The following is a 22,355-nucleotide window of genomic DNA, read 5'->3' as shown; positions in this document are numbered from 1 at the left end:
TTTGTGACCTGGGCAAGTAACCGCTAGAAGCAGACTTGCGCGCCGAGTTCGGGGTATGTACTGTCTGCAGGCATCCACACAACAGCAGAGCTATCTTGCATGTTCCCGCCTCTCCCTCCCACTGGTCTTCAAACTGAGCTCCTCTCCTCCATAGAGGGGCCCTAAAGATGTCCACGGGGGCAGGAGTACTTCAAAAAATGAGTACGAGGACTGAATAGAAAATATAAGTAAATATGATATCTGGGGGGGCGTGGCAACAGGGGGCCCAGCATAAAACTGTGCCCTAACTCCCTCGCCTTCTCCTTCAGTTGCACGCGAGCACCGCAGAGGTTAAATCCCAGTAACGCAACATAAGGGACAAAATGTCGCCTCTCCCTCCTTTCACACGTTGATTGGCAACTCCCGGGTTCTTCCACACACAGTGACATGGATGGTTTTCTTCTCCGCCACACACTGCCACCTCTCGGGCGCGTCCACAAAAGCTGTCGCCTCTTGCCTCGCTCGCACACACTATTAGGGTGTCAAGTATGTCTCCTTCCACACACAAAGACGCTGTCGCGGCTGGCTGCTCCCTCGGACATACACACACCGTGTGCTGACATCTCTGCTACAGTGACTGCCGAGGCCATGGCACGTTTCACGGCATCCTCTCCTGGAGACACTCCTTCCGCACAGGCAGTGTGACCTCTCGCTTCTTGCACAAAGTCCCCCTCACGGCACGGGCACGCCGCGTTAGCCAGAGGAACTGTATTACAAATAAAAGAACGTGTGTGCCATGTTGCAAGTATGATACAGCGGAGGGGCTATTTCGTGATTTGCTGGTCGGCTTTCATGACCCGAGGTAGTCACCAGCATCCTGAAGCAAGAGTTCTCCCAACAAAGGTATCGGCGCCGCAAAAACGAACCTTTCGCTCCATATCGTCTTTAGAGTTTCATGTAGCGCAGCTCAGGCCCAACGTGCGTCCGGGCGCTTTAGAGTACTGGCGCCCGCCAACCTTTACACGCATGCAACCCCCTGACCTTTCATTTCCAACAGGCTGCCACATTTCGTTTCTTCTGGCAACTCTGTGTGGAGTTTGTTCCTTCCCTGGTGTTTGTGTGTTTTAGTGGTCCGCATTTCCACCTGCGCGGTGGTCGAGGGCAGGTCGCGGGGGCTTCAGTGTGCCATGCAGCACCCGGCGACTGCCGCTGCACAGTAAAGTCCCTCGCGCGGTCTCGCAAGGAAAGTGAGAGAGGTGGGGAGATGAAAGAGAGACAGCGAGGAGGGGCGTGAGAGGAAAGGGAGATAGCTGAGGAGGGGCGTGAGAGGAAGGAGAGACAGCCGAGGAGGAGCGTGAGAGGAAAGAGGCGAGAGAAGGAGCGGGATATCGGAAATAAGGAGACTGACAGGTCGAGGTGAACCGTCGGCAGCCGGGGGCAGCAGAATGAAAGATGGAGTGAAACAGACATACGGGGGGGGGCACATGGAGGGGAGTAGAGGGAAGGCTTCTGAGGGAGGTAAACAAAGGGAATGTGGGAGATGGAGGCCATGAGCAGTCGGTTAGGTGGTCATTCTGGAAAGAACGAGCTGGCGCGACCACCGTGCGTGCAAAACTAAAAGACCACCTTAACCTATTGAGCTACTGCTTTTAGTCTCGCGTGAGGGCACACGCGCCCATGAGACCCCCTCCTACCCCCTCCCCTCCCCTCCCGGGAAACCCAGCGGCTACACACGGAGAAGGGGCACGCCGCCCCCATTGTTCTCCGGGGATGAAGGCAGCTTAGACCCACCCAAACCGGCAAACGGAATAATCCCCTCCCCCGATCCTAGTGCTCGTGGCACGCGACCCACACCTTTTAGGCAGTACCTACCTGACCCCAGAAAGTGGATATGATGCAGAGTGTTGTTGGAACCCCCTTCTAAAGCTCCACTCCGCACGGGGCGGCACCATCTCTGGCACTGGACTCCCCTTTGCCCTAAAGTTGTGCCCATGTGGTTTGCTGAAGGCTGCGGCTTCACACGGGAGCTGGTGATGGAGTGAAGAGTCCAGAGAAATGCAGTATGCGGAGACTAACACCGAGGGGGAGGCGATGCCAAAGACCCCGACTGGCATTAGGGTGACCGATGTTTGCGGAGATTGCCGGCGTCAGCACTCGTGGCGTTGAGGTCTTGCTTCCTTTGTTTGTTTATTTTTTCTAATTTATGTGCATTTTTAAAGCGCTCACACAGCCTGTGTCATCGAGGCACTGTTACAGGAATGTGTCCTAGTTGCGTATTTTCTAAGCGCGGACCCGGGGATCGATCCCGTGTTGCTTCGTGTAGTCTGTTTCCAAGGCGAGCACGTTGCCGCTGAGCTATCCTCCCGGGCATGTTCCTAGGGCGTCATGCCCTGCTTGATTTGCAGTGTCGCCCTCTGGAAGGGGTTGTCGACGAGAGGTGTGGGATGTGGTAGGTTTAGTGCTCTGCGTTTCAGAGCTTAATGTTGTCGGAGATCCTGGCTGTGTTTCACACTTTGTATTTGTGGGTGCTGATGCGGGCTTCACAAGGCCTGTGCGAAATGTGTTCGCCCCCCCCCCCCCCATCCACCACAAATGCAGAACAATAGAACTGAGGCCTCTGCTGTTCTTGTAAAGGGCGTCTAAGGGTTTCTTGCCCCGCAGTTCAGTGTCTTGTAAACAGCGCCTATTAAGGAATCGCGTCGTTGTTCTTTAATAGTCGCTGTTTACGTGCCCCTGACCTGGACGCAATGCACCCTTTAGTGGGGGCGCCCTTGTGTGGCTGCACCCTTTGAGCGCACCTTGAGCCGGCGCTGCCGTTCTTGATTGATTAATGTTAAAGGTATCTGTACCACGCACCGTCACCACTAGGGTCCGCGCTCTGTGCTGGAGAGTACTGATACTCGGGTTTGGGCTGTGTTTTTTGCTATGTACTTTGCAGCAGGCACTCTTACTAAGATCTTGGGCAGACATTAGGGATGGCATATGTTCAGTGCCGCGGAATGTGGGGGCACCCCCATGGAGCTAAGCTTGGGGAGCTGTGCCCACGGGGTACAGAGGAGGGAAACGGGGGCAGAAAGGCAACCATACAGCATTCAACCACCACCCCCTTGACCTCCACCCTGTTCATGCCTGCTGCAGGACTTACAAAATGAGACTGACCAGGAGGGGACCCAGGACCCAACAAAAGGTGCTAATAGGTGGCGGGTGCCAGCACCGAAACCCCCAGTGTCTCTTCCCCCTCCTCAAAGTCGGAGAAAACACTTTTACAATAGGAGCAGGGAGAGGCAGCAAGCCACGCACATGGGTGCAGAGTGGCTGTCGGCAGAGGCTGGCCATTTGGGTGACCAGTACCCATTTACATGGCATGGCCCCAAAACATGTTTGCCCTATATAGGCAGGGCTACTCTAGCAGCCCTGCAGAAAGAACACTCTGCTCGGAGTCATCTGGATTCTGCGCTTGGAGAGCCATCTTTTTCGTTTACCCAGATCCCACCCACCCCTGGAAAAGGTACATTTGTGCACGCACAGGACAACGGTCGTTGTCTAAAAGTCGTGGAACAGAAGAACAGGGAAGGCGGCGTGGGCCGGGAAGGAAACTGCCATCGGCCACAGCAGTGCTCACCAGCCAATTTACATGTCCCATATACACAGACCTGGGAGCTCACGCTGCGGGGCACCCTGTGAGCAAAGAAGGGCAACTTCCAGTTCCTGGCCAAAGTGCCCAAAAGTACCGAACTAAGAAAACTGCACACCTGTTTGTTGGGGGAATACACACAACACTGAGTTGTTTTTATTAGTATTATGTTTAATTAAAATCCACAGCCTTTTTATTGCCAACACAGTTTCTGTGTATTGTGTTATCCATTTGCTGTATAGAGTGGGTGCCCCATAGGGCTAGCAGGTCCGCAGCTTATGGCGGGAGGAGCAGATTGGGGTGCTCACTGTGCCTTTGGGGAGAGCCTTGCCATTGTGACTGCAGCTCAGCTGTTGGCGGTTAGTCTTTGCCCACAGTGGCAGCTTGCTGGCACTAGCGTTCACGTGCTCGCAGCCAGGGGTGGTAACTCCCGCCCCCCACCCTCTGCACCGGAGCCACATATGAGCAGCTGTTGCTGTCAACTTCGTTGTGGTTCTAAAAACGGCAAAACCTGTGCCCGTTTCTCCAAGCTGTGAGGCATGGAATCAGTACATGAGCCCCAAGAAAGGAAGCCCCCCCCCCTGCCCCGTTACTCTGCCTGACATGTGGATAATATGCACTATTTACAGAAACATGAATTAAAGTGGTCCTCTCGTACTGAAGCCACAACAAATGAATTTTGAATTCGTAAAGCGCTGCTTGGACCCGAGGGTATCTTGGCGCTAGGGAGAGTAGTCGGTGAGAGGCACAATAGAGGAACACCCTAGGAAAAAAGAGAAAGGACCATCACTCATCCAAGGAGAAGAAACGTCTTCAGTGCCTTCCTAAATGCTAGATGGTCGGAGGTAGCACGCAAGGAATAACTTCCTGGCCAGCACTGGGGACTTTCTGCAAAAGAAGAACAGCAAAGAAAGCCCCCATTGCGATTCAGTCTCCAGCGCAGTTACACGGTGTCCTACGCAGAGTCTTGCTGATTATGGTTCGTAGAATTTTGAAAAGGATTGTGTGGCATTCTTTTTAGGAATTGTGAGCACCTCCTTTTATGTGCACCCCGTTGATGAAATTGTTCTTTCAGTGAGCCCTCTCTATTTACTGCCTGCAATACAGTATGTCTCAACATTCAGATACTTTTAGTGTAACCGTTACACAAACAGACGATGTGAAGTTACTCGCACTCAAAAAAGCACTGCAGCTGAGTGGAGTATCATAGCTGGGGAGGGGATCCTTGTGAATGCGTGCATGCAACAGGCTTTGAGCGCTGCAGTGGTAGGTCAGTGAACCAGTGTGATTATTTGTCCTGTGACTGGCAAGTGTCTGTAAGGCTCATTCGTGGCAGTCAATATTCAGTGGTCTATGAACGTAACACGCTAGACTCCTATCAGTCCGGATTTAGACCAGGTCACGGCACCGAAACGGCACTGACTGCTGCTTCGAGACAGTTGATTTTGACATTGCTAGGTCAAGATTATCGTCATTGGCACAGGTGTTTGATCATGCACTCAAATGGTTCACTTCTTTCTTGACAGACGGCTTTCTGCAGGTCCTTACCTGTCTGACTCATTAACGGTCACCCGTGGAGTGCCCCAGGGCTCTTTCTGTCTGTTATTGTTCAGTGTATATATTCGCCCATTGCTCAACATCTTCGCCCAGTTTGATTGCTTTATGCTATCATTCATATGCTGAAGACCCTCAGACCTATGTCCGACTAAAGCAACTGGAGGCAACCGAGGAAGTATTAACATGCGCGGACAAAATCCAAAGGTGGATGTTGGAAAACGAGCTCCAACTGAACCCATCCAAAAAAGGAGATTGTTCGTTTTTGGTTTAAAAAAAAAAACAAGAAAATTGTATATTCTGGAATTCCAACCAAATACACTCAGGCAGTGAAAAATCCAGGCTGCATACGGCAGTCCAGTATGAGCTGCAATTTACATATCAACCAAATGTCTGTGTATATATATAATCTCAAGGCTCTACTTTCTCTTACCTCTGAGAAGGATCGCCCTATTGTAATGGGAACATTGACACGCTGAACTAGACTATTGCAATGCTCTTCTGATGGGCATACCGAAATGCCAGCTTCAGAGAATGCAGGTCGCCCAGAATTCTGCGGTACGTCTGATCTTTGCGCTGCCTAGGAAAACAGCTGTTCCGGAGTTTCGAAAAAGCCTTCATTGGCTCCGAGTGCAGCAGAGGATTTTGTTTAAAATCCTATGCATGGTTTTCAAATGTATCCATGGCTGGGCGCCAGCCTGGCAGTCTTCTAAGATTGCAATTCACCACCCTAACCATTCAAGGAACAAGGTCTCTTGGAGGTCCCTCTTTCTAGGACCACTACTTGGGGAGACAGACGTGTCTCCCTTACGGGTCCCCGAGCTTGGAACTTCCTTCCACCAAACCTACAGCAATGGAATCCTTGTCTATTTTTAGAAAAAACTGAACCTATTTAAGTCAACATCTTTTGCCAATCTAAAGCAAGTAATTGATGTCAGCGTGACACCTGATCTACTTTACTTTTTTCCATCTGCGCCCAGATTCAGGCTCTGCCAGGTTTCCGAAGGGATATACGCGTTATAAGTCCGAAAATGAAGTCTATGTATCTCCTGCCAGACCAGGACGAGGCACTCTGTCGCAATGAAGGTACAATGACTACAAAAAACACATTAGCAAAGGGGCCATTGCAATGTCCAAGCCATGCAAAGAAAAGGCACACTCGAGCCTCAGCAGAGAAACAAAACCAAACCATGACCCTTTCAAGATACATAGACATCCATAAGAACTTCAACTATCCTACACAAGCAACATAAAGCAGCTTATTAAGAATTGATGCTCGGGGAAGGGTGGGGCGGGGTGAAGCTGATGCTCAGGGGAAAAAGCTGCTGCAATGGCCACTAATGAGGGTTCAAAGATTGAGCTGTGGCCCTTACCAGCCAGGAGTGTCAAGCATGCCCAAAGACTGCCAGGGGATGATGGATAGCTTGGGTGGTTCCAATAAGAGAGCCGCAACAGCCCCTGGAAAGATGGCAGGCCAGGGTGTCTGGCTCCAAGGCCATGGCTTCTGGAACAGTGAAGCCATAGTACCCTGTTGGTTGGTCTCAGTGAAACAGAAAGTCAGCCCTTACTATCAGAGCATGGTGCCTTCTGAATGTGGCCTTGCAGAAGCTTTTCCCAACAAGGATCTAGAGTTTGTACAAGAACACGGTTGACCAAAACCAAGAGTTAGTCTGGTATGGCGTCCCGTGACTGCCGGTAGAGGTCAAGCTTAGCCATCCCTGGATGCAGGCTGACCTCTGCTCTACGGCAGGAACATGGTACATCTGCCAGCAGTGACCTAACCTGTATGCTGGCACAGCCCGGGAGGCAGGCGTCCAGTTAAGGGCTGCGCCATCCTTGCAGGGGGTTATGAAGGATGTAGACCATGCAATTAGTCCTGTGGATCACCCAGGCAAGGGGAGCAGCTCTGGAAAAGAAGGGCATCTTTGTGGCACACAATCAAAGGAAAACGGTAGCAAAAAGTCTGAATCTGGTTATAAGGAGTTTTGTGAGGGGGCAAAGATACATCCTGGTAGCTTAAAATGTCTCTGATTAGGATTGCCCTTTTCCCAGGTCAAACTGATTTCTTGGTAATTGGAAAACTAACTGCGGTGTTAAAAGCCCTCAAGAAGAAGTTGAATGAATCTTTACATGAGTGCACGCGTGGGCTGTACAGGGTCTGACTGGGGCATACAATTGTCTCGGGCACCAGTGAAAAAGTGGCCCACAGTTGCAAAAGGCAATTTGTTCCTTTTGCGACAGGCTGTTTTGTACCCAAGGGGGGAGTTTTTTGATAAAATGGAATGCAAATTTTGCAATTTAAAGAATATTTGTTCAGCAACAATGGTTAAAACTACTAGAAGGATAGTGAAGTAGCTCATCAGGCTGGCCAAAAAAGTGCCCCCCCTTTGACCAAAAACACAGGCCCCCCACTAGCATTTTGCATTTTTGGTTCGGGCCTTTGCCCTGTTGGCCACTCCGAGTCTGCGGCTGTTGTGTAGTTGGCATTAGGCAGGCAGTGCCTGTGCAGTCAGACACAGTTATATTTATTTGGTGTATGGGCTCCCTAGAGTAGCCAAGACATTTTTTAGTGCTAGTGGATACAAAGCAGCTGGGCAGATGAGCACACTCGGAGTCTCCTTTCCCAGTGGGAAGAAAGAAGGGCCCTGAGCACCTCGAAGAAGATACTTGTCAGTGGGAAGAAGGAAGGACCCTCAGCACCCCCAGGAAGATACTTGTCAATGGGAAGAAAGAAAGACCCTCAGCACCCCCAGGAAGATACTTGTCAATGGGAAGAAGGAAGGGGCCCTCGGCACCTCCAGGAAGATACTTGTCAATGGGAAGAAGGAAGGGCCCTCGGCACCTCCAGGAAGATACTTGTCAATGGGAAGAAGGAAGGGCCCTCGGCACCCCCAGGAAGATACTTGTCAATGGGAAGAAAGAAAGACCCTCAGCACCCCCAGGAAGATACTTGTCAATGGGAAGAAAGAAAGACCCTCAGCACCCCCAGGAAGATACTTGTCAATGGGAAGAAGGAAGGGGCCCTCGGCACCTCCAGGAAGATACTTGTCAATGGGAAGAAGGAAGGGCCCTCGGCACCTCCAGGAAGATACTTGTCAATGGGAAGAAGGAAGGGCCCTCGGCACCCCCAGGAAGATACTTGTCAATGGGAAGAAAGAAAGACCCTCAGCACCCCCAGGAAGATACTTGTTAATGGGAAGAAGGAAGGGGCCCTCGGCACCTCCAGGAAGATACTTGTCAATGGGAAGAAGGAAGGGCCCTCGGCACATCCAGGAAGATACTTGTCAGTAAGAAGGAGGGCCTTCAGCACCCCGAGAAATTTACTTGTCAATCTGCAACACAATTCTCTAAGATGGCGGAAGGCTGGTCACACAATTTTTAGGGCTAGTGAGATCTTAATTCCAGTACTGCTCGGTCTGATCACTGCACTGTTTTACCTCCACAAGTCGATGGCGGCCGAATGGAGAAACAAATCGCGGCTCTGTCACCTAAAAGTTCGACACTGTTGAACATGATCTTTAAATGCACTTTCGTCCCTCACTCGCAGCAAGAAGCACCACTGCAGGCATGGGCAATTCCAGAAATGTAATGAGGGCGCTCCTCACACATTGGCAGCGCTGAAGACGTTCAAACAAGTGAAAAGGGCAAAAAGGTGCACGGTCCACGTGGCAGAAATAAAACGAACGAAGACCTACTTCCACAGTACATGGAGATAAAATGGTCACACGAGTAATTATCAAAGACTCCGCTCTATATAATGCTGATTCGTAAAAGGAAGGCCTCTTTACAGAAAGAATTTGAGGTTGAAGCCCTTCAAAAAAGTCTCAATTCCGGGACATCTAATTCAACCCAGATTATTTCAAAACAATTAATTATTATTCCTCACTTAAGCTAGGTGAAAAATTGACCACCCAGTCTTGGGGGTGAGGGGGGGGACTGGCCTCATTCACTAGGACATGTCTCAGAAAGTTATAAGGAAGGACCTGTTGTGGGATTCCTGCTCAGCACGGTGGCCGAATGTGGACAGAATTAGAGAGGCCGGTTAGCACAGACCAATCCCACTTTGGGCGGTGCCGGGATTTATTTTGTCTCTGACGCAACTGATGTCTGTCCAGTGACACTATTCAAACCGGGCACATGCCTTGCGGTAGCGGAGAGTCTGGGAGTTATTGAGAACCTGTCTCCAGTAACCGCAGGTGAGGTGATGGCCTGATTTAAAAGGGTCAATGTGGCCTGCAGCTGAAAAAAGCAATGTTGGACCCAAAGGATTTGCCAAACTATGGGCCAGTGCGCAGCCTCCCCTTTCCTGCGAGTGCCGGAAGAGCGGTCCCAGAAGAGCTTCAGCAGTTCACAGAGAGTCGGAATGCTCGGAAGCATGCTGCATGGGCATTCCATCGGGTGGGCAATGATCCAGAGAAGGGCCAGCCTTTTTTAGTCTGAAATGTGTAGCACATTCAGGTGATGTAGAAATGCTGAGGCTCATGAGCCACTGAGCCATCGCTGAAGCCATGGAGGACGGCATCCTCCCGTGTCTCGGGAGGATAGCTCAGGGGCAACGTGCTCGCCTTGGAAGCAAGACGACACGAGCAACACTGGTTCGAACCCCGGGTCCACGCTTAAACGTCTGGGTATTAAGTGCGTTATAAATAACATATCATAGCGCAAATATGACATGGGGCAAATATGCAACATATTATGATAAGATCAATAAATATAAATACAATACCATTGATACACAACTATTAACATTAAACAAACACAAAACAAAGAAATTCTGGAGCTATAATCTGATCTGTCTGAAATCGCACACAGAATGTGCATTCAACATATACATTCCTGTGAGATCAGATATAGTAGATATATTTAACAGACCAACAGGACTGTCTGCATGCGGGTCAAAGCCACTTTCCAATAGGTCTGCCTCAAGGTTTGAAACAGGAGATAATCCAAAAGGTGATGCTGTGCTATACAAATGAGAAGGACACTACTGGCTCAGCCCATAGAAAGACTGACTGGGGGTGGCCCTCCTGCCCATCTTCAGTCCATTTTATACCATTTGCCACGAGCTCCCCAGTTGACCATATCCGAAGAAACCTCATCTTTGCATTTGATGTAATCTTTATATGGGTAAGGGTTAATATAGCTTCTAACTTGTTACAGACCGCACCAGAAGGCAGGTGCAAAATAGTAGACTGAAGAATGACCAGTTTGGGTGGGCTGGGGGAAGCTGGCTATATTTGTTATGAATTTTCTTTAACTAGTAGCACCACGCTAATTTACGGCCACTTGAGGGACCTATCCTAACATTGCAGTGCATAACACATTCACACAGCTGCCAGGATTCCCAGTTCCATGCAGAATCGTTGAGCCAGTCCTGTTTTTTTTTCCGCACAGCATGCTGGGACTTGTATGCCCACCCTTGCAATAGGAAATACAAAATTAAAAGTTCCAGCATGAAATTGGAAGGAAAAACCAGGACTGGTTCGAGGTGGCACGAATGGAACTGGGAAACTTGGCAGAGAGGCATTCAACGTGGAGAAGCGTTTGTGGGCTGACTCATTCAACTGGGATCTAGTTATAAGTACAATACCATTTTTTTTTTTTTCATACAGGTGTTTTGATTGCTTTCAACCAGTCTATGGATGGCCGCTGTTTTACAACTATAGGTTGCTGTCTAAGACACTGCAGCCTTGGTACCCTATGAGCTCAATGAAACGTTGTGTGACAGAAGTCTGGCATCTATTTCTATTAATTGTACGTGAGACATAACACCAGAGTCGAAGTAGTCACTATGTTTGAGACTGCCTGTGTCAGTCTCCCAGTGCCAGCTTTGAGTAATTTATGTCAACTGTGCCTCAAAGTGTTGATAAAGTTATGGGAAAGCCCACATCATTATAATGTGCTAAGTAAAGTGACTGTTCTACTGGGGCTCGGTGGTACACACATTCAATTTAATGATACCATAGTAAAAATACACCATGCTTTCTACACTTCACCTTAAATGACCCATTTATATCTACACAGCAGTATGGCATTGTACACTCATCCTGAGTCTGTAGTCTACTAACATTCCATGATACTCCATGTGCTCACTAGTACCACCCAGACTATGCATCGTTGTGGTCATGTGTATCAACGTGTGCTTAAATACCCCAAATTGCAATCTTTGCAACGCAATACTGACACGCGTGGAACATCTTTCGTAATGTAGGTTTCTCAAATAGGACATTGTTTTAAGATTACATTTTTGTGCTTTTGAACATTCCTTTCGGTTTTAGTTTGTACTTCTGTGCTGTTATGTGAAATGTATTTTATGACATTCTCTTGCTGGTAAACTGTTGCTGTTACTTGCACATTCATGGCCTGATTTTACAAACCTGTTCTCAATGGGAGTTTCCTATGTTAACATTTTTTTGTAAATCAGGCCTTCTGTATGTACACTAGCACATCAACATTTCCGATGGGCAGTATTTTACAAATGATATTTCAATGAGTTACACCCACTGGATGCCTCACATATAGCACTGCCATTAATTACCGCTCCCTTGAGTTTCTCTGCCCTGTGGATCCATTTGCTAATGTGGTCTCTGTTTTAATATGGTTTTTCATGCATATATCATATGTTTTATTGCAAAGAACAAAACCTCTTGAAGGGTACATTTTAAAGAAAATAAATGTCAGTGGAGCATCAAACATAACTGAAAGGCCTGCTGGACAAAATGACCTGTCAGATTTCAAGAACTTCCACCCTGAATATGGGCAAAGTAATGCAGACTATGTGTTTCTGCAAGTGATGCAAGGAAGAGTTGCAAATGCTATGTGAAAGGCCTTTTTATTTCCAGTACTTGGCCGATCTTTTATTAAAAGGGAAAGAGGTGAACTGAAAAAGCAGCCTTTATTTTGCATTTGCAAGAGAAAATCAAAGGCCCCTCTGGCATGAAAAGCAGGGTTTTCAAAATACTGAAACTAAAATGGCCTTCCATGTGCGTTTTGCAGTTTTAAATCAAGACATGAGAAAACATTTTCCCTCTGTTTAAATATATTGGGGAAAAGACTTGGTGTGTGGTGGCAAGATGCAATGTATTAAAATGTATAATATCCTTCACGTTTATAATACCGGCAACAATTGAAAAAGGCTATTTTGTTTCTGTAGGTCGCATGTAAATCTCATTTAGGCCTACAACAGACCATATTTCTTATTGATAGGAAGATTTCCAAGGCCTGCCTGGCTCCTTATCTGGAAGGGAAATCTCTGAAGTTGATGTACAGCAAAGTATTTAAAACAGGGTCAGGTCAACACAGACCCAGCCCTGGATGGTGAAAATGCTTAGAAATATAAAGTTTGGGATCAAAATTGTCTCTTTTAAGATTACAGGACAAAATGCCAGATGTCAGCATGGCCTCATGGAATCACAGGGCAGAGTTGAGCTGTCAGCTGCATGGATCTCTTCTTGGCTTTTACCCCGGCTTTAAGCCAACATTCGGCCCAAGAGGCTCTGGTCACATGCTTGCAGAGAAATGAAACTTAGATGTAGAAATGGGGTTTTGGATTTGTAGAACCCGCTTGGATTTCCCATTAGTTTAAATGGACTATCATAAATAGTGACTTTCTCAGCAACAATAAGTCTCACTGCGTCCATTCATATGTCATTTTAAAGATATGTTCAAGCCGATGTAGATGTAGTGTATCCACATGCAGTTTATGGAATTGCAATGGCAAGCTAAAATGTTTCTGGCTGCCCATCTAAGAACTGGCCAGCTGATGGGTTACAAAATGAGATATCTGGAGATAAAATGTCATGTTCATAAGTATCATACTTTTTGTGAAAAGAGCGCAAATCATAGTACACCTGTGCAATGAGGTGCCGAAATGAAAGTAAGCTTCACAAATCTGTTATGGGGGATATTAATATCTACATACCAGGGCATTTATTGGTAAATAAAATGTTTCTATGTAGGCACTTTTTGGGTAAAATTGGACATAGGAAAAAATAGGAATCTCAAAGGGGAGTTGCAATATTTCTGTTCTTGACTCCCGAACCAATCCTTGGAGAGGGGCCAGATTTGGGGGAGTGCTTCGGGGGGGGGGGGGTTGGGGCTCTGGAGAGAAATGCAACTGTCCAATCCTGTTTGCGAGATCCTAAGTTAGATCTGCCTAATATTCAGTTTCCATGGGAGGGGCTTGGAGAATAAAAAGGTTTTGCACTATGGAAAAGGATAGCTGCTAACAACTCACCAAAGAAGAGCTGCTGAAACATTCTCTTGTTGGAAATATTGGAAGAGGGCTTGCGATTTCAATTGCTGTGGAGACAAGAAAACAGTGGCTGTGGTACTTGCCAGGAGCCATAGAGGGAGGATTGCTGTAGGATCCTATTGACCAAAGTGCTGACCATAATCATGTTCTTCCCAAAAGCAAAGCCCTGCTCAGTCTTCATGAGTGCCAAGCCCAGAAATGTCCAAAAGTAAGTAGATTGTCCGAGATCTCTTCAATTGACCCATTCCCTTTTTATTAGTAGGTTCCCTTCCATTAGTGGGTGAAGGGAAAATTGTGTAGGCTCTTGGCATATTTCACTGTGCATTCAATTAACTCCCAAAGATTTATGCAGGGGGGCGCTTAGGAGAATTCAAAACATTCACTCTCTCAGTGGGAATAATGTTATAGCCACCTAAATTAATTGGGTTATCCTTGCTACCAAAACTTAACTCATAAATGTCACCAGTCCCAAATCTTGCCTTCAAAACAAAAAAGTTTGTTCCAGTCCCAAACTTTACCTTTCAAACTAAAAGATACTTATCCCTAAAACGAAATTCCCAACTGAAACCCATTCCCAAATCTTGCTTTTAAATGATGATTATAATTGTTTTTATATAACACGTTTAATACTGAAGAGGTTTCTAAGCACAGACACGGGATTCAACCATGTTTTTGTTCTGAGTCGTCTTGTTTGCAAGACGAGCGCGTTGCCACTGAGCTACACTACTTGTGCCCGTAAAAAAGGTATGCTTATCTTAAAACAAAATTCCCAATTGTCACCACTCTTTCAAAGTGTATTTAACAAAGGGGTGTCATGGGCCCCACAAACTAAATAACTGTCCCCAATTGTTAACCCTGTTATTTCAGCTGAGGAGTGCTGTAAGTAATTTTCTGTTTTTGTGGTTGGGACAGAAAAAAGTGTTTTCTCAAGGTTAAATTGAATCAAGCTTCTGATTAGAAAAGCACACTGCATATTAAATGTGCTTTTATGTAAGAACTGTGAAGCATTTTGAGTGTGCAGGGAACTCCGTGCATCAAGCCTTGGAGGTGAACTAGTTTTCATAAAATGAAAATGTTGCCTGTGTTTAAACACTAAACTCTTAGCAAGAAATGTTGAATATTATGGTTTAGTATTGTGCCTTATTTTATTATTATTGAAATTCAACATACAAGAGGGTTCATGAGAGAAGGGGGTGGAGGGGGGTTTGGAGCAGTTTATTTAGCCTGTGTTCCATGTTTGTGAGACAAAAGTAAAATGCAGAAAACTTGCATTTAAAAGTAACGTCCTACAGAAAAGTGTGTTTTTATAATTGCAGCTGTGTTTTCTGCCACACAGAAAGTGGTGTGTGTAATGTTAGTGTGATTTTCATTAAACTGATAATTTAACTAAATGTTCTGAGGGTTAATGGCTTTATTAAAGTTGTAAATATGCTTGTAGTGTTATAAAGGTGTCTTAACCAAGTTTGACTTCATCCACCAGATTTATGAGGAGTATTTGTCCTGACACCTGTTGCTTGCACTGAGTCCTGTTAAAAACTGGCAGTTTGGGATTTTATGTAGGCATGGGAAAAATACAGGCATCGCCACAACGGTGCTAACTGACCATAAGGTGACAACAGTTGGCAAATGGTGATAATACTTAAGCAGTGCTTTAAGTGGCAAGGGAAATTGAGCCAGGGCTCGTCAAGGAGGCATGACATAACGGTGGGGGTTGCCTGCAGCCAGTGAGGCCACACCCCTTTAAAGAGCCAAAGGGGCGCAACAAAACCTATATTTTGGAGGGCTGACTGGTGATAGGAGTGGCCACTTCAGAAACTGGGTGGGGCAAACTTGGAGATTCCACCCCCTTTGTGCTACCCCAACGGTTGACTGGCATGTGGCCCAAGGCCCAAATGGTAGCAGCCCAGCATTGTGTATGTTTGCGCACGCGCTTTTATGTAATTACAGATTCACTCACTCCTTTAAACATCCCATTTACCATACACTCGCTCATTTACATGTGCTCCCCGCAGGGGCGTTGGTAGGGGGCGCTGAGGGGCTAAAGCCTCAGGCCTTTTGGATACAGCCCCGAAAAGGAGCTCTGGGGCTACAACCAAAAGGCTAGCTAGTCCCGCGTCCCAACAGTCCTGACATTAGCATAACCCCACATCTTCTCCAGACCTAGCAACACCCCTGACATACAGCCTCCCATACTCATTCACACACATTCATTCACACATACATCACATACACATTCCTTGTACACATACATAATGATCTAACATGCAACACACACTAACACTGCTAGTTTCAGAAAAGGCTCCCCTCACCTCTCTACCTAACAAAAAGCAAGTGTGCACCTCATCCCCTTCCCCTCAGATGCGAAAGAACACATAACGTTGTTACATGCTCGCTCGCATCCGTGGGGAGAGGGCTGGTGTGTGTATTTGATTTTTGTTAGGCAGAGAGGTGAGGGAAGCCTTTCTTGAAACGAGCAGCTTTAAAGTGTTGCTGTGTTTGTGCAAATACATGTTTCTGCACAAACACAGGTATACTTTATATCCGCCGGTTTCAGGAAAGACTTCTCTCAGCACTCTGACTAACCAAAAGCTATGTCCTGAAGCTCTGACCCTCACCTCACATTTGGGGTGGGGTTGAAGCCTTTTGCTCAATGGCGTTGCACGCCTGATGAGCCCCAGTGTAATGGCCTGCAAGCGACACCTGCAAAGCAGCCCTTTGCAGTGGCCGTCCCCTTATCCCCTGGGAGGGTGGGTGTTGAATCCCCTTAAAGGGTTGCCTAGTGGAGGTCAACACCACCACTTTTATTCTTTAATGGTGGCACCAACCCCTGCCAGGAATCCGTTTAACCAAGAGATGCAGCAATCACCTCTGGGTGATTGCTACATGTTTTAGCTAAAGGGATGCCTGGCAGAGGGCAGCGCCACCATCATGGAAGAAAAGGCGAGGCTGTGGTCCTTCTTTTATAAAGCCTGAGGGGCTTGATTCATGCTTTAGAAAAAAAGGTCATGGCTTCTAGCAGCCTCACCTTTGCTTAAACATTTGTGGTGCCGGGCCTCGCCAAGCACAGGACTTGCGCCACAATTCTGGAAGGAAAATTGCATTTTTCTCTGCAGCCTGAAACTCTCGCACATGAACGAGAGCTTCAGGCTGTAGGGGAAAAAAAAGGTCTTCGATTCTAGCGGCCTTGTCTGCTGGGGCTACACTGGGACCTTGGGGAGCCCCAGCAGCGTCCCGTTTCAGATACATTTTTTTTTCTGACACTGCAGGGGCTCCGCCTCGGCTAGCCCCGTCCCGTTTAAAGCTCTGTACCTAGGCATACGACTGTGTTTTTGTTAATAAATCCAATGGGGCGTCCCAGCTCATGCGAGGTTAGCCGGCAGGGCACTAAAATGTATCCAGGACTTGGATACCTCAGGGAACTAACGCAACGGAAGTGCGTAGCTTGCTTTAACAAAGAACAATTTCCCAACAATCCCCCCTCGCCACACCTCACGGAACATGTACACACAAGGCCAGAGCTGCAGTTCGCAGAATATTTCAAAATCACAGGCTCTTGTAATAAAACATGTTTTTTTATTAAAAAAAACGTGTTGTGAACCTTTGCCGTCTGCTTGCGGCGTCCACTTCCGCACCCCATGGGTACGTCACCTGCCAGCTCACTCTCGCCTTTATTTTCTTCATCTGTGTAATTTACGCACCCATTAGGAATGTTCATTAACCACCCACCCGCTGTGCACCCACCGAACGCTACTTCGCAGCAGGGCAGGGGCGCGTGTTGCCCGAGGGAGGCCCGCCCCCTTTTCTCTAAGCTTAGCCTGCCATTCTGGCTGATCGCAATACTGCGATTTCTTGGCTGCGCCACTGACGGCGACAATAAATTGCACATTCTCCAGACCACCTAGAGTTGGAACATGTACAAATGGGCAGCCACCGTGCTTGAATGCCGAAGCCTCGTCTTGAGCCAGAAAGGGGCGGGGCCCGAAGCAGCAAGGACGCCGTCCATTGGTCCGAGTGTTCCCTTGGGCGCCCGCTGCGCCTGAAATCACAGGCCTTCCTCTCCAAAAAGCTGCTGTGATTTTTGGAGCTGCTCTCTGTTCCTTGTTCTGTTTCTATTTGCTTCATGCGGGGGACTGTTATGGTTGTTTCATTATCGGCCTTGCTGCGCAGCCTGGAATAATGAATATGAGTGAGGAAGAGAGAGGTTTGAAAAAGAGAGGGGTTGAGTTGGCGATTGGGGCGGGAGCCAGGCGTTTATATTGCGTATTGCTTTCTAAAAAACATCTGCTCCGAGGATTGAGCAAATATTGCCAAATTATAATTGTTATATGACCATATCACATCAAAAGCAGTGGTCAAGGAGGCGCATAGTAGGTACACAGCCACCACTAGAGAACACCCCATCAAAATGAAATGCTAAACCGCCACATTGCTGCTTACAGATGGCATGGCATCGCATGGACCGGCCTCGTGCTTTCACGCGGTGCACGCACTCTCAATGTAGCAGGTAACGCTACATGTTTCTGCAACCTGCCACTCTCCAGAAGTTTGGGACTACAACTCCCATGACCCTCTCCCAATAACTACGCTGGCTAGGACTGATGGGAGCTGTAATCCATAACATACGGAAAGCCAAACGGTGCAGATCCATAGTCTACACGTTTTGGCTCAGGGTTGTTGAAACTTCTATGTCATGATTTAAAGCATTCAGTTACCTTTTTTTTCCCTTTGTCATTTAATTCTAAGTATTGTATTCTATATGTCCAGACAGTGCAACTTTTAAATGTTGATCGCTGCGTAAATTGGCCTTGCAGGCCGGTAATGGTCGACTAGCTGCAGTGGGATAGGCCCAAGTAAAGCAAGTGCCTTCACCGCAGGTTTAGGATGGTCACATGCCACGGCTGTTTACCCCATTGACACCCCAGGTGTGGGTGTATTAGGGTGGCAGGAGACCAAAATGAGGATTACAGGTGGTGAACTAGTGGTTCACGTGTTGGAAGCTGGTGGAAGATGTTGTGGGATAGGAGGGAGGCGCAATCTATGGAATGGGTGACGTGGATAGCTCCAAAAATCCCAGTGCGACTTCATTAGTAAAAGTTAGTGGGACACGTTTTAGCCCATTCTTGCCATGGAAAAGATCATTGAGTGGTAAGAATGTAATGGCTGTGACAAATGAACTTCCGGACACCAGTGGTCCATGGATGAATATCGGTATCTAAGCCATCAATCAACCCCACACCTCTAGTTCACCAGGAGGGATCCGAACAGATTGGATTACAAGTGAATTATAAGACCTCCTTGTCCAACTTTGGTAACGTGGACGGAACAGCAGGCTCATCTCTGCAAGGTCGTGGATCGTTGGTTAGTTGCAACACAGCGAAAATACAATTATTACCCAATGATAAAAGGGACTGTCCACTCAAGGTTGTATAAATATATCTACTTTATTATTACTACAGCAGACAGTTCTAGCACACAATTACGACCCACCCTGTAAAGCAACACAGAGGACAGACAATTTCATGAAGGAAAAGGGGTGCACTCTGGATACTGACAGGAGGGTAGTTGGGAAAGTAATCAGTCTTACGGTTCAAGGTTATTTGGTTCCAAAACCAAGGGGCCAAAGAGTCGTAACTGTCTCTAGGGGCCTTCAGAGAAGGACCAGGGGGGCAGAACCACAATGTACCTGGTGCTGAAGAAGTTCTTGGTGCTCGACAGTGTTGAGGCGTTTCTAGGGCACTTCGCAGCCCTTGAGACAGCTGCAGGTAGCAGGCGGTTGGTAAGCGAGACTGGACGGACGTCTGCAGATTGTCCGGCACGGTGGCTCTGGGGCAAAGAATCGTCTTTGTACTGGTTGGATCTGGACTGGTGGTCGAGGTGGCTCAGACTCTTGTGACTGCTTAGTGACAACAGTCAGCGGTGCAGCCGGATGCGGTTCGAGGAATCAAATGTCTCGGAAAGGTTCTCAAAAGATGGACGCGGGATGATGCTTGTGTGGCCCTCCTCCTAGCTTCTTCGCAGGGCTCATGTCCTTTCAAGGCGGACGGTCCACAGCTCAGGAGAGTGTTTGCAGGCAATGTTCTTGTCCTTTTTGTCCAGAGACTCTCCGGCACTTCCCACCTAGGAGGCTTGCTGGCAGAACCTAGCAGGGCACGCTTGTGTGCTGGCTGGGTACCGGTTCTGGAGCTGCTGGACGGGTCCTCAGAGTCTGGTATCTCCCTCTGTTCCCTGGGAGATGTTTAGGGGAAGGATCTTGCTTCCCTCTTGGAACTCCTGGCCTTCCTTCACTGGCCCCGTGTGGATGGTTGAATTCCTCGCAATAGCACTGCCTCATTTGTCCCCTTTCTTAAACTATGTTACAGGGGTAAATATCTGCACTGTCCAACTGTGTGTTAAAGAAAGCTTTGTGTATTGCATGAAGTGGGCACTTGATCATAGTTTTCAGAAACTGGCCTGAGGTGAGCTACATTGCACTGATGACTGAAAACAGATCAGGGCATAGCTCAACCAAGTCCTGAAAATTATTGACCGTTAATATCACCTGACAAATCGCCCTCCACTTAATATCTGTCACCTTTGTTGGAATGTAATGCAAGGTATTTAAATGTAAGGGACCCGATTTCGACGTGGTACAAGTTGGAATGATTTTTTCTTCTGCCTTCTCGTTGCTGGTTCATATTGAGTTAAAATCCCAAAGGAAGAGCGTGTTGCGTTTACCTTGGAAATACGCTCCTCCAGGGCCTTGCATTTCCATGCTGTGTAGCGCTGCCGTGTACACACTACCCCCAGTGTCGCTGCCAGCTGCGTGAAGCGCCCTGCCTTTACACACAGACTTAAAGTACCCGCGCTCTTAATGCAGGGAAAAATACCGGTGTTTAAGGTGCATACAGTAATTACAGCGACTGGAACGTTGAAAAGGAAATGTTGACAAAAAAGAATCGAGCAGTCAAGGAGTAGGAATTGAGTTGCATTGAATGGGAGTATTGTGTCTGCAGCTTTATCGCAGCCTCGCATGTTCCTGGGGGCACCAGTCACATTGCCAGCCTTCTGCTTCCTTGCCTTTTGTGTTCCATGCAAGGTGATGGACACAATGTAACTCCTTGAGACAGCTCAACGATACCGTCTGTAGTGTTAAAGTGAAGTGCCAATATTGGAAGACGAGCCTTCCCTCCCCCACCACCCCCCATCAACCATACCTACAGCGCCACCGTACTGCGCCAGAATCGAGGCACCGGTTCCCTCTATTAGACACCGGTTCTCCGGTCTTTGTGCGATACTCAGACACTTAGTAAGCAATTAAATATAAATTTAGATCCACAGCCAGCATCAACTCCCACAAGTGTTAAGAGAAATAATTAAAGAAGGGGGGTGGGGAGGCGGTGAAGTCTTCCCAACCACAAGGCCGCAATGTGTCTACGCAGATCCGGCGTCGTATGCCAAGGGAGGCTGCTTGCTGGCCGCAAATTAGAGCACTCCTTTGTCTTGGAAAAAAAAGCTTGCTGGATTTGAGAGAGGCGGGGGGGAGATCGTGGTGTGTGGTGATATAACCGGTTCTTTTCTACGCAGGCGGGAGGAATTGTTTTTCAGAGTATCTTAGTTATCTGCTTCCTTGAGGATGGGTTTTGTCATAGTAGTATACTTTCCTGACGTTCTAAAGTGGGGATCAACATGTATCTGTGGAGTTTAGATATGTACATAAGGTGGAGGGGGAATTTGGGGAACCCCATTAAGAGCAACATTTGTTTCCATGTGCACAGATGATTTTTATCTGCCCCCCTTACTATCAAGGCTCAGCGGTCTTCAGATGAACGCTTCTCTGATCCACTGCCATTCACAATCCCTTGGGTTATTTTAGGGGGTGGGAGATCTGGAACCTAGTGAGGAAAAAGGATTTACCTCCTCTTACTCCAACAGGCAAGTACCCCAACTCTCAAGTCAACGGCACATCAGGACCAACAGGCAACTGATGGCCCTGTATTATGGGCGGCAAAATTACGCGTTCCTGGCTTTTTAGATCATTTCCTCACTGGAGACTGTGGGTCCATTCTTGTATTCAAAAATTCGAAATTAATACACCCAATATCAGCTACTGATAAAGCCAATTCTTGCTAAATGTGTATCTTGGGAGATGTGCCACTTAGCAACTCTCCTGATCTTTTCGTTAGTTTGGGCCCAAAGGTTTGGGGGTGGGGGGGAGACAGACAGAGAGAGAGAGAGAGATGGAGCGACCGACACATTCTATTGACTAAAATCACTTGCACAACATGCATCTCCTGTACGCAGACCGGGAGGAAGCAGAAACTCGGCCAATCCACTCCAGAGAGCAGAGGGAACCAACCCCGTGCCGAATGGCACCATGAAAATGGAGAAATAAAATCTAAGGCAATGGCCTGATTTCTTTCTTTATTACATCCCCTTCCTGGACCATGTGATCTTGGGTCAAAGACTGAACATTCTGGGACACAAGGAGGAGGCGCAGATCATTAAATCGATGCGGCCGGTAGGAACAGGCCAGGGTATTCCCCCCCCCCACCCCACAAGGGATGCAAAGATGGGGGAAGTGTAAGAAGAGGAAGTGACACAACAGAGTGGGAGAAGCTCGGAGATCGGGAAGTGGTGAAATGGAACCGGGAGCTGCAGGAGAACCGGCCAAATGAGTTCTGTGAAGTGCTCGGACTATGCTGGATTTAAGAGGAGAACTGCCCAGCAGGAAGCCCAAGCAGTAGGAGATGCTTGTGATGCTTGCACAAAAGCGTGAAAGCCTGGTGAGCGGTGTAGAGGCGCAAAGGAAGTTGGGCAGTTGAGTCGCGTGCAGGACAGAGCGGCCTGGTGCCAGTGGTGCACAGGTGGGCACGAGATTGAATAAGAACTAGGATGAGCAAGTAAAGGGGAGAACATACACCCTGACGAGTATGAAATGCAAAGGACATTATGAGA

The 22,355-nt window shown here is 47.8% G+C and overlaps 1 protein-coding gene across 6 annotated transcripts in view; it reads left to right on the top strand.

The window, feature by feature from the left end:
* The window catches only part of SEMA6C (semaphorin 6C), a 471,162-nt gene that overhangs the window by 6,140 nt on the left and 442,667 nt on the right, over window positions 1-22,355 (top strand). Inside the window, exon 1 of one of the 6 annotated variants that reach the window (XM_069649811.1) lies at window positions 1,747-2,146. The exons of the other annotated variants lie outside the window; for them this stretch is intronic. The gene's annotated coding sequence lies outside the window, so the exon portion shown is untranslated. Of the gene's footprint in view, window positions 1-1,746; window positions 2,147-22,355 lie in introns of those variants that run through there. 6 annotated transcript variants of the gene reach the window in all.

The sequence above is a fragment of the Ambystoma mexicanum genome, chromosome 1p, assembly GCF_040938575.1.
Source record: "Ambystoma mexicanum isolate Mex_15411 chromosome 1p, UKY_AmexF1_1, whole genome shotgun sequence".
Lineage (NCBI taxonomy): Eukaryota > Metazoa > Chordata > Amphibia > Caudata > Ambystomatidae > Ambystoma > Ambystoma mexicanum.
The sequence above is the reverse complement of the archived record's forward strand: the minus strand, read 5'-3'. Positions and strand labels throughout refer to the sequence as shown.